Consider the following 12473-nt stretch of genomic DNA (forward strand, 5'->3'; position numbering starts at 1 on the left):
ATGAATCAGTAAGAGCCCACCAGGGCTTGTACTGAGTAACCAGAATAATTCAGAGTCCAAATCACGATCTTCAGTCCCATTGCTAATATGCTGACAAATTCAATCAAAATTTGCTGCGCCGGAAAAGGTTAATACTTTTTATAAGCACAGCAATTCAAGTTTATAGCCTACTTTTACAGTGGATAAAATTAAAATCCAACCCACCTTCCCACTATAAATATGGTCTTAGAGATTAAATTAACTTTTGATGATAGCTAAATGAATTTCTTGGTATGAATCATTTTCAATCTCCAAAATATTTTAACCCCACAGATGTAGAAAAAAAAATATTCTAATTATCTTTTCCTGATAATTAGTACTATTGTATTTAAAAGTATATAATGAAAAAATATAAGATACCTAGAATAAAATTAAATACTATCTAAATATTCATTCAAATGCATGAAAGTACATTATTCTTTTTCTTTTAAATTCAGTGTGCACCTTTTGAAATTCTGATAGAGCATTTCTTTTGCGCATTACTCATTTGAATTGAAATTCACTGTGTAAATAGATCCTCTTTCATCTTATTTCGTTAACAAAGAGTAAATTCTGCCATGACACATTTTCAAAATAAATTATGTACATTCCCAAAGTGCCTGGGTTCCTAAAAGGTAAAGTTCTCCTTCTAATTGATTTACAGGTGCTCTTTATTTAGTTAGTATTACCTGCAAACATATTCTACAGTAAGAAATTATTTAATCTAGAACATACTAATTGCCTTAATTGCTCTTTTCCACAAAAGCTCCGCTACCCTTTCAAACTTCCTCTTTCTACAAAGAAATAGCACTGATCGATTGAAGGTTACCGAGCATTATTTTCTAACATAAAACAGAGCCTCATTGTTTTCAACAATATATAATGATCAAATGTAATGTTTAGTTAATGTTAGTAAGAGAGGCATGATGGAGTAGCATTTTTTATCAAAGTTATTTCACACTGTAACATTCTTTTTAATTTCTGAACTTAACTAAATTTGAAATTCGTAAAAGTGTTTTTTTTTCAAGCTAAAACTAATCAATATCTTAAATTCAGTTTTAATACGAAACTTGTAACGGAAAATTATAACTTCCGAACCAATTCTGAGTTAACGACCCCCAATGTTCAACTGTGTAGCCTTGTAATTTTGAACCAAACCCAGAATACAAAAAGACTTCTAGATCAAGTATTGGGAGATTCGATGGATCTAAAGGCCTGGTTTCTTAGGACAGGATACCGTCAGCTGGAAATCAGCTCTAACCTCTGATTGGTCCATTTGTGAGTTTGATAGTATACTTCATCGAACGCTCATCTTGAACTACAATTGGGTATACTATAGCCTACGTCACAGATCGTGTTATTCCTACTAAATTTAACTAGTAAACAGCATTTTCTGCGAACCTGATTTCTAGCAACAAGTAAAAGCATCAAACGAAGTGTCTTGTTTATAAGTCGCTACTCGCTAGGTTGGAATTGTATTAGTCTAGTTCCTTTGGAAATAATTTATATTGTTGTTTTACCGAAGTTTATGAATTTAGTAAGCATATTTAAAACTCAGTTTATTAATTAAACTAAAAGGTAAATGTTATTCCTAGTAAGTGGAAGTAGTTGTGCTTTTTTCATATTATACCCAATTGGGTATACTATAGCCTACGTCACAGGTTGTGTTATTCCTACTAAATTTAACCCATGAACGACATTTTCTGCGAGCCTAACTTCAAGCCACAAATAAACAAACAAAGTGTTTGATCGTTTAAATAGCTGCTCGCCAGATTTTATTGCATTATGAAGAAAAGTAATTGATATTCGATTTTTGATTAATAATTGATTTATGTGGATAGTGGCATAGAATTTAGCATTGCGTCATGGTAAATGTTATTCCTACTAAGTGGAAGTAGCTGTGTTTTTTTTATATTATACCCAATTGCCGTCCAACTCAACTGCAGTTGGATTACAACGTGACGTTAACCACAGAAGCAATGGCGGACAACATCTAACAGCACATTGAAATCAGCCAAGATTTTGATTTTGACATTAAACATAGCTTCTTCATTAAACATAGCACTCTTCATTTAGCTCAGCTATAATGTGTTTTTTCTTGGACAAAGTCATTATTTGTTCTCTCTATCAACATCATCTCTCTATCAACTGGCCGACAATAACAGAATCAATACAAATTCAAAATAAATATTTGTTTACGTTATTAACGCATGCGCAATTAGAGATAATGTCTGCGTTGGACCGACTGCTCACGCTGAGCTAACAAAAAAGTATTTTTTTGGCGTCTGCTCTACGTCAACTTTCCGCTGACGCCCAGATAAGGCGCTTGTCCTAAGAAACCAGACCTTAAGAGAATTGGTGGCTATTTTGATGGAACTAACCCACATTTAACATTACATAGAGTGAATAACCACAAAAACCTCCAACGTTAGGTACAGAAAGGGCACTTTAACCCCTGATCCGTATACCACTGGGGATATTTTACGTCGGCACTGTGGTAGGAGCGAGCGGGAGCAGAACTCATAACCACCAGCGATTGTTGGGATTAGAACTTGGGTAACCTTATTGCGAGGCTAGCGCTCAATCTCCTGAGCCACCACGGCTCAACGGGAAAGTATTGATAGTTTTTAGCATTGAATGTAAATAACTTAATCAATTATTGAAGTTGTTGTTTTCTGCTGATTGTTTTGTTAAGAGCGCTCTAAATATGAATCTTAAAAACTTTTTTTTTGTCGCCCAAAGTAACGTGCAACCCAATTCACCCATAATATTACACTTATGTTCTAAATTTCACCGGTTATTTCCAGAAATATTTAACCGGTTAAAATCGAATTTGGAATGAATGTAATAATATATTAAAAAACATAATAAATATACTCAACATGTGTGATGCAAGCCTATTATCATGCATAAACCTTGGGGAATTTTGGTAAATGAAAGTACTATTTCAAATGTAGACAAAGAGCTAATTCATATGGAGGAAGCGTCCTTGTTGGGTTGCCAGGGTTACATAGCAGTTTTCAATCCGTATGATGTGCCCTAAGTTCATAAACGCCGCACCTAGTATATATGTGTAGAGAAAATAAGAAATAATGATTATGAAAAATACAAAAGAAATACTTCTGAGATTTGTCACTTAAAATTTCTTTGTAAATTTTAGCTGATTGTCTAATCTGTTAGACTTTTATATGTAGTTGTATGACTAAACATTTGATAGATAATTAGCAATTTAAGAACAAGGTTATAGAGGAAAAGTAAATTCTTAATTTTCTTTTCAATCGTCGATCTAGACCGTTTTTATTCATCGTTTTCAATATTGACATTTATTGTTTTATGAAATAATATGCTTATTACATATTTTTACGAACAACTGACTAGACAGAGCCAGTAAGGACAAGTCAATATTAACAAACGTTCCTCTAGGAAAATACAATTCGGAAAGGAGGAAACAATTGGTTGTAAAATCATTTGAATTATAGCTGATTTTTTTTTCGGGGGGGGGGTGAAATAAGTCCGTACAATTCTTATTTATGAACTAATCATTAATATTGAATTTTACTTGAGTTAAAAAAAACAGTCCCTTATATCTTGGTAGTATGGATATTTTCCTAATTGCGAAAAAAAGTCAGAATGAAATCTTACCAGTTTTTGCTCTTTTACGTTATGATAAACATAACTCTCTGTTCTGCACTTTTCTTATAGGGGTAGTAAATTCCTACTGTAGTAAATTTCTTACCAGTTTTTGTTCTTTTATCGTTTTGATAAAAGAGCAAAACTTAACATAAATTTTCTACCCTGCACTTATCTTATAGTGGTAGTGCGTGCTTCTTTTTTAAGGTACCACTACTTAGAAGTTTGGAAAGGAACAGTTCTCATACACACATATATTTTGTTTGCTAAATAATGCATAGTGTTGGTTGCAAATGTATAAAACTGATTTATACCTTAGCAGCCAATCTTATTTAGATATTACTTTCGTTATCGCGATAAAATCTTTATAATAACAGTAGAAACCCTGGCAAAAATTTACATAAATTATCGGTGCCGATAGTTTGAAAATTTCTACAATAATAAAAGTGCAATTGCGATAACATGTAAAGTTAGCAAAGGTTGCTTAATTTTACCATCACTTAAAAATTTCGTATCACTATTTTCAAGTCTCATTTACTTGTTAAACTGTTTATGTATTTTGATGGCCGAATTAGTATAAATCAAATTTATGTTTTTTATCAAAAATTAAATAATAAAGCTTAGCATTTGCTACATTTTTAAATATTCAAGAAAACTCTGTTTAAAATTGATGAAATAAAGCTTTAGCATTGTTTAATCGATAATTTACTGAAGACTGTCTTAAGGCTGAAATTAGTTATAACATAATAAATAATAAGTTAAGTTGTATAATAAATAAATAATAAATTAAGACTCGTTTACACTAGCTCCAAAGCACTATGTGAAAGGCTACTTGGAGTTATGTGGGTAAAAACAACTCTTTCTTAGTTTTAAAAAAAACATTGAATCTAATTTATCTATTCAAAATGAAAATAAACTTTCAAATTTGACGGGAAAAATAGATATTATTATCAGAGTAATGATGATTAGTATTTTAGAAAAATGCATATATATATATATATATTTATATATATATATATATATATATATATATATATATATATATATATATATATATATATTTATATATATATATATATATATATATATATATATATATATATATAGAAAAAAAACACGAAGAAAATTATGAAAAAAAATAAGTTTTATCTATTGCGCATAAGCTGCAAGTAAATAGAGCTCATTAAATAAGCTACTCGCTTTATAGATTTCATTTCATGTTTTATTCTCTTTTTTCTTTATATTTTATTTTCTGTTTTTACGTGATATTTTTACTTATTGTGTTCTATTTTATTTGTTGTAATTTTTTTGAAAAAAAAATTTTTTGATTGCTCCTCACACTATTGTATTGATATATTTTACTTCGGCTATAATAATACAATATGCCACCAGGTGGATAAGTGGTTAGCTTACCTGACTGCGGAGCCGATGGTTGTGGGTTCGAATCCTGCTATGGGCATGGATGTTTCTTTCTCTCTGTGTTCTATGTCCTTTCTCTTTTGTGTGAATGTGACCCGCCCAATAAACGAGTTAGTGGTTGTGTGACGTGGGTGATGTTGCTCCACCGCCGTGGCTTCGCCGGAGGTGCCCAGTGGCTAACGAGAAGAGAGTAGCAGTTCTGGCATTAAGTGGTCAATGGGACAATACAACCCCGCCATTAAAAAAAATTTTTTAAAAAATATTGATACAATATTAGAAAGTACTCTTTTTTGCGGATATACTCGTGAGAGCTGATGAAAAGATTATATCTCTTATTTTCGGGATTTTCATTAATTTTTTTTTTTCAGATTTTTTTTCCGGTTTCTTGTTATTTTTATTAATTATTTTTCTTTTTTTTCCCCCTTTTTTCATTGTTCTGTAATTTTTTCCATATATATATATATATATATATATATATATATATATATATATATATATATATATATATATATATATATATATATATATATATATATATATGTTATAAACTAAATTTAAAAAAGTTAAGTTTTTTCTTTAAAAAAATTAGTTTCCTTGAACTTTATTAGTTTGGCAATAAAAAAATTTTTTTGACATGAAGTTTAGCTTTTAATATTGAATTGATCGGAAAATCTACAGCACGCATCCATCATCCAAAATTGCTTCACCATTTTTATTATGGACTTCCAAGGAGTTAAGAAGAATTTAATATTTTTTTATTATCATATATAGATTTTCTCAGTTCATAAGAAATTAAAAATTGAATCTCTTGACTCTATTAAGTTTTTCTTTGAGACTTAATTTCATATTTTTTTTAATTTATTATTTAAATAATAGTTTGTGATCAAGAATGCACCATCAAGTTACTTCTAATCTTACCTCTAATATTCAATTTATTATATTAACTTAAGGAATTTCAAACATCAAAAAAAATGCTAAAGTAGTAGTGATTTTGCGTCTTTTTTCAAAATTTATTTGGTTATAAATATATTTTAAATAATAATCTAAGGTTTTAAGTGTTAACTAAGAGTTTACAGTAGTATATTACTGTAAACTTCATTTGAATAAAATCAATATAAAAGTTACAGTAACATCTACGGTACTTATGCACTTATCATACACAGTAATTCAATGAGTAGAAATTTTTTTAAAACAAGAAATGTTTTTATTGTTTTAATCCTGAAATGGGCTAATTATTGCAAATCAGGGTAAGTTAATTACATTTTTCGATTTGATATTGATCTAAGAAAAAAATTCTGTTGGCATCTAACATTAATCTAATAATAATAAACCCTCATATTAAAATAATATTCCTTCTTAATCGGAAAAAAATACCTGGCAGTAAAACCATTTCATTTATAACTGGACTCCGGGAGATATAAAATAAGCTCTTACTATTCCTAACTATAACCTAATCCACCAGTATTTACTTTCCATGCCTAAACCTATATGAATCCATTATCGGCAAATTTGCTTTCTTTCGGGAATAATTCCATAGATATGCAATAACTGTTAGAAAAACTAGACTAATTAAAATTAAAAGAATATCTTAATAGTTTACATTTTGTTCTTTTCCTTCTTGATGAGTATAAACTTAAAGCTCTGCACTGAATAGGGAATGCTGGTTGATGTGGTCTAGGTTAAACATGAAGATTGATTCTCTAATTAATGTGCATATTTTAATCAGAAATTCAATCAAGGCTCCGTCACATAAAACAAAAATTGCGTAGTTTTATTCCCAAAACTTTGCTATTGATTTATATAGTTAATTCAATGAGTAAAAATATAAAATTGCCAAATATTTTATTGTTTTGACTGTACATATTTCTATTATGATAATGAAAATTGGAGAATTAAAACTACTCTTCCAATACTGCATTTTATTGAAATTTCAAGAATGCTAATAAAGAACAAACTAGTTTTCAATTAAGTAGATTACAAATTTCCCCAATTCCTCACAGTACATTTAATGAGATTTGCATTCTTTGAAATATCGATGCCACGATCCGAAAATTTTTGCATAATTTCAACGGATAACAGCAGTTATCTTTTATGTAACGTAATCTTTTTCACATTGATGTTTCGGTTGTTTATTAATGAAGAAGATTTTATACCCTATTCGAAATTATATTAGTTTCAAACTTATTAGTTTTGTAATGATACTGATGTATAAAGCAATGTATGAAATACAGTAGTAAAAAAAGCGAAGTTTCTGTAAAGCGTAATACAGTAGTAAAAAAAGCGAAATTTCAGTAAAGCGTAATACAGTAGTAAAAAAAAGCGAAATTCTGTAAAGCGTAATACAGTAGTAAAAAAAGCGTAATCTGGGTAACAAATTTTTCGTTGCATTTATACAAGTGTATGATCTTTTCGAATTCGGAAGTGGGGACTTCAAATCTGTAATTAGTTTTGCTTCGAAAGCTACAGATTTTTTTTCCAAACTGATACTTTCAGTTTTGTTTATTTTTTGTTTGATTGTACAAGTTTATAAAGAGCGCATAGATTCATATACATGCAGAAACACTTGTCTGATCCTTCGAAAATAATACTTAAGACAAAAAAAAACATATGACCTTAATGTATTACAGCCTAAACTCAAATGTATTATCGTGTTCTATCCCACTACTTCCTACGTAGCAGAAATGCTAGGGCTCTTAGCATTCACTCGAGTGAAATTTAAAAACATCCTGACTAAGAATATATTATTAATTGAATTTATATAAAAATTGTAGATTGGCATAAAAGTAACTGATGGTAGATTTGAAATCAACGACGCGAAAATATCTAATCGTTCTAACCGAAACATCTAACAGAACAGATCAAAAATCTTATGCAACAGAATTTTTTTTTCTCTGATGTTATTTTTGTTCGAAATTTTTGTCACGATATACTTGGAACTGAAGAGGGGTATTTATAAAAAAATATTAGCTTTAAAATAATTATGGTTATGAAACTTTTTTTCTGGAATCACGTACTATACCTGAATTTCAAATCTTATTGCAAGGATAATTCTGGAAAAGTAAATATTGGTGGTCAGTTTTAACTTAAAACTAGTAAAATCCTTTATTTAGTGGGAAATTCAGAAATGAAACAAAGCTGCTATTAATTTTCTCACTTTCCCAAGATGCTAACAGCCCTAACTTCAAACAACTGCTTTTACAGACAAGTAAATCGTTTTATGTAAACGTGCAATTTATTTTAACACCATAATTACGAAAGTAATTTCGTGGAAGTGGTAGTTTATTTACTCTGAAATAAGTCTACGGTGTGAGACTTCTACCATTTACTAAGCCTGCTAATAAGAACTTTACTATTTAACGCTGCAGTCAGTTTGAAATAGTACCATTATGAGATGCGAATGCTTTGGTTCTTTTGGGGAAATACAAGTAATTAATTACTATCCGTACCACTTTTTAATTTTTTGGAATGTCAAGTCTCAACTTAGAAAACAGTCAGTAAATAAGAGATATAATTGGATATAAATGTAACTGACATTTTGGATTAAAACAGATTTGCTTAGACACAGATAATGAAAAGATATAGGTAAAAAGAACACCATCATTTCTCAGGTATAGCTCACTTTTTATGTTTGGACTTACTTACTTTATTTATAAAAAAATTGGGCACCTGGGCCGCGCAGCGGCCCCTATCCCATACATCTAGAAATATACATAAGTTTAAAGTGATAACATTTTGAATTTAGCAGTCGATGTGGTAGCTAATACAAAATTACAAGCACTTTGCTTGGGTAAATAAACATTTGAATATCGAAACTAAAATTGACACATATAAATATAAACATGATTTGAAATATATATATATATATATATATATATATATATATATATATATATATATATATATATATATATATATATATATATATATATATATATATATATATATATATATATATATATATGTTGACATAGATAAATATAATTGATATAACATTTGAATATCGGATCTAAATTGACACATATAAATATAAACATAATTGGAAATATATATACGTAGGTTGACATAAATAAATATAGTAAATATAGCATTTGAATATCGAATCTAAATTGACACCTGTTGACATATTTAAATCTAAGCATAATTTGTATTACATATACATAGGTTGACATGAATAAGTATAAACAGAAATTGATAAATATTAAATTTCTACATTTAGCTGGCACACGTTTAATTAAGATATATATTGAAAGTCTAGAATTTAGAGTTCAATGTTGAATGAAAAATCCGGAAATGAGAAATAAAATGTCACTGAACTAGAGCGGTCTACCCTAGGATCCTTTGCAAAAGACGAATCACTTCTTCATTTTTTAGTAGGTCTTTCAGCTCTTTCACTAGTGATACAAGTCTGTGAGCCAATTTAGCTGGTGTGGAAGGAACAGCACAAGGGCCCTTCCTGCTGGGGCGGGCTTTGCATCCCGTGTAGTTTGCGGTGTGAATTTCTCCACAGTTGCAGCACTTTGGTGGTGTGAGTCTATCCTTACGACAATCGAAGGATCGGTGGTTATCAGCGCATTTCACGCATCTGGGAGGTGCATTGCATGTCCGTTGAGCGTGGCCATATTCCTGACAATTAAAACACTGCAGCGGTCCCCGACCGCCACGAAAACGTTCTACTCGGACTGGAATCCGCTGCATGTCTGTGATGGTGAAAATTTTTGCCGGTGATTCTCCGTTACTCTAAGGATTGTGAGAAAAAGTGGGAGGAGCCTGTAGGTCCCGCCCACTCTTCTTTTAAACTGTATTACGTTGTGGGTTTCGATGTTTAATTTCCCTAATTCAGTGGAAATATCCTCTGTTTTGAAGTCAAGTGGTAGTTCACGGATTAAAACTTTTGTAAACTTGTTATGTAGAACTTTCACTGAAGTTGTGGGTGGATCTGGAGCTTTGTTGAAATACTCTTTGGATTCTGATGGTGCTAAGATAGTGGAGGTCTCTAGCAGTGAAGAAGAGCAGCTATTTGTAGTCGTGATTGCGTAATTATCTTCAGCTTTTTTGACATCAGCTGGCTTTTTCTTCTTTTTCCTTTTCTTTGTAGGAGGTTCTGTGTTGTTTTTGTAAATACTTTCTGAGTCAGAGGTCTGTTCCGTATACTGGTCTCCGTCGTTGATTTCCATAGCTGGGGCGTCAGCTGAAGTAGTCGGCTTTTCAGGCGTAATTTGTTGAGGTACCGGAATTGAATTGGCCGAATAATATGGTCTTATAGCTCCTTCGGGCACTTTAAAATCGCTGAGCGTGCAATAACTTCCTCTTTTGGACCAGCAATGGAAGTGTCCATATTCATCTTCAAAAATTTCACCGGGCTTAGCATCTGGCTTTATGTAGTTGGGATATATCACCGGTATTACAATTCTCTTGATGAGCGTGTGAGTAATCTTGCCGCCACGTCCGCAGCGCCGAGATAGCATTTTTGCAGTAATTAAAATGAAATGGTCAAATCTAAACTTTACCTCCTTTGCTACATCCAAACATAATTGCAAGAGAATGAAATACGTATTACTCACTCGAAAAGGAAAATGGTCGATCAGCAGTCAGCATGAAATGGTCCGAAATCTTGAATGCAAGGTCCATGAATCCCGGTCGATGAGCGAATGACAATAGTTGAAGTACTCAAGTCAAAGCCAGTAAGTGAGGACTCTCGGACTCACAGCCTTTTTCAAGCGAACCAGAAGGATCTTTATGTTTAGACATGGATGGTTTAACCCCTTAACACACATATTTTTTGAAAAAAACTGACCAAAAAAAAATCAATTTTTTTAATGTAAAAAAACACACTTTAGAACATTGTCTTTGCTTCTGGTGGACAATTTTGATATACTGCGCTTTTGCAGGGATGTCAACTGTTCCTCTTTCTGGAATAGTAGAGATGTCAACTGCTCCGGACACACCAAAATAATTAAAAAAACGGTAGATTATTACAAAGCAAATTTTGCAAATATATGTCTATTATTGCTTCATACCTGCCAACTTTTACGCATTTGGCGTAAAATTTTATTTTTATATTTAAAGTGGTAATAAATATATACTATCTTTTTCTTTTATAAACTAAGTTTTTAAATGATTTTGATCACCACTATTCTTAAAAAAATTAAGCATATATATTAATATGTGTTATTATAATGGTAGGCAGCTTAAGCTCTTTCAAATATAACGTATTTTTTTGCTTAAAATTGAAATTTTTATTCCATTTTAATACCACTGGGAAAAATCATAATGGAAGGGATTAAAATTTGGCAGGTATGTTGCTTGCTCTTAAAAAGGTGCAGCATGACATTAGTACAATAAAGTGGTGAATGATATAAACCTACGAATTATTAAGAAATAGTGGTGGATAAAAATCCACTAAACAGAAATTATTAAACCAAGAATTACAATTGATAAACTACCCCTTTAATATATATATATTTGCTGTCCGGAGCAAGTTGGCATCTCTGGAATAGTTTAAATAAAGTGGTAGCAAATTATATAATAAAATTCGTTAGATAAGGACAGTTACGCTTACTTTTTAATAGAGTAACCAGAAGTTCGCTACCACTATTTTACAAAGCGGAGTAAGTTGGCATCTCTGTTTTTGTTCCATGGAAAAAGGCTATGAGTGTTATAGCTTACAATCCTGTGTAAATGATAAATATCAATTAAACGATTTTTTTTTCTTCTTAACTTTCACACTGTTATTTTCAATTCTCGATTATTTTAGAGTGTGAAAAATTATAGCAGCATAAAGTGCAACGCCGCTCAAATTATCTCGGCAGAATTATCTATACAGTTTGACCTGTGTAGTGCGCTTGAGTTAACTCGAGGGCACAAGTTAAGGGGCTAATATCTCTTTATTTATTATTGTCTGGGTTGTTTGTTCCCTAGAAATGAGAAAAAACTCATTCACATCTACCTTATTTTTCTGGCGGAGATACTGCTAAGTTATATTAAAATTTATAACATGTATATTTAGGAATGCTTATCGGGGCGAAAGTTGAATAAAGAGAAAAAGTTGATGATTAAAAATAGTAAAAGCTTTCCTTTTACTTTTTTTTTTTACAAATATAGAAATAAAATGGTTCTTTTTTTCCGGAATGAAAACTGTCCTGATTTTTAGTATGTATGTTTAAATTAATTAAACGTAACGGTAGTCAAAATCATTTTTATGAAATTAATTAACCCCTTGGGAACGATTGATTCAGAAAAGCATTCGTACAAAATCAGAATCAAGTTGTAATTTAATAAAAATCGGTAACTTAAATGTAGTCGTTGCTAATTTGACGGACTGACTTTGTTTTTACTTTAATTATTGTTAGTTTAATCATATATATAATCAATGTTAATTCAAAGTATAACTAAATAGTTTTATTTTA

The 12473-nt window shown here is 30.7% G+C and overlaps 1 protein-coding gene across 1 annotated transcript in view; it reads left to right on the forward strand.

Moving 5' to 3' along the window:
* Positions 1-12473, forward strand: part of Trpm (transient receptor potential cation channel, subfamily M) — a 264967-nt gene that overhangs the window by 130490 nt on the left and 122004 nt on the right. The window lies entirely within an intron of this gene.

This window comes from Parasteatoda tepidariorum, chromosome 9 (genome assembly GCF_982258835.1).
Source record: "Parasteatoda tepidariorum strain Cologne lab strain chromosome 9, Ptep-v5.0, whole genome shotgun sequence".
NCBI classification, from domain to species: domain Eukaryota; kingdom Metazoa; phylum Arthropoda; class Arachnida; order Araneae; family Theridiidae; genus Parasteatoda; species Parasteatoda tepidariorum.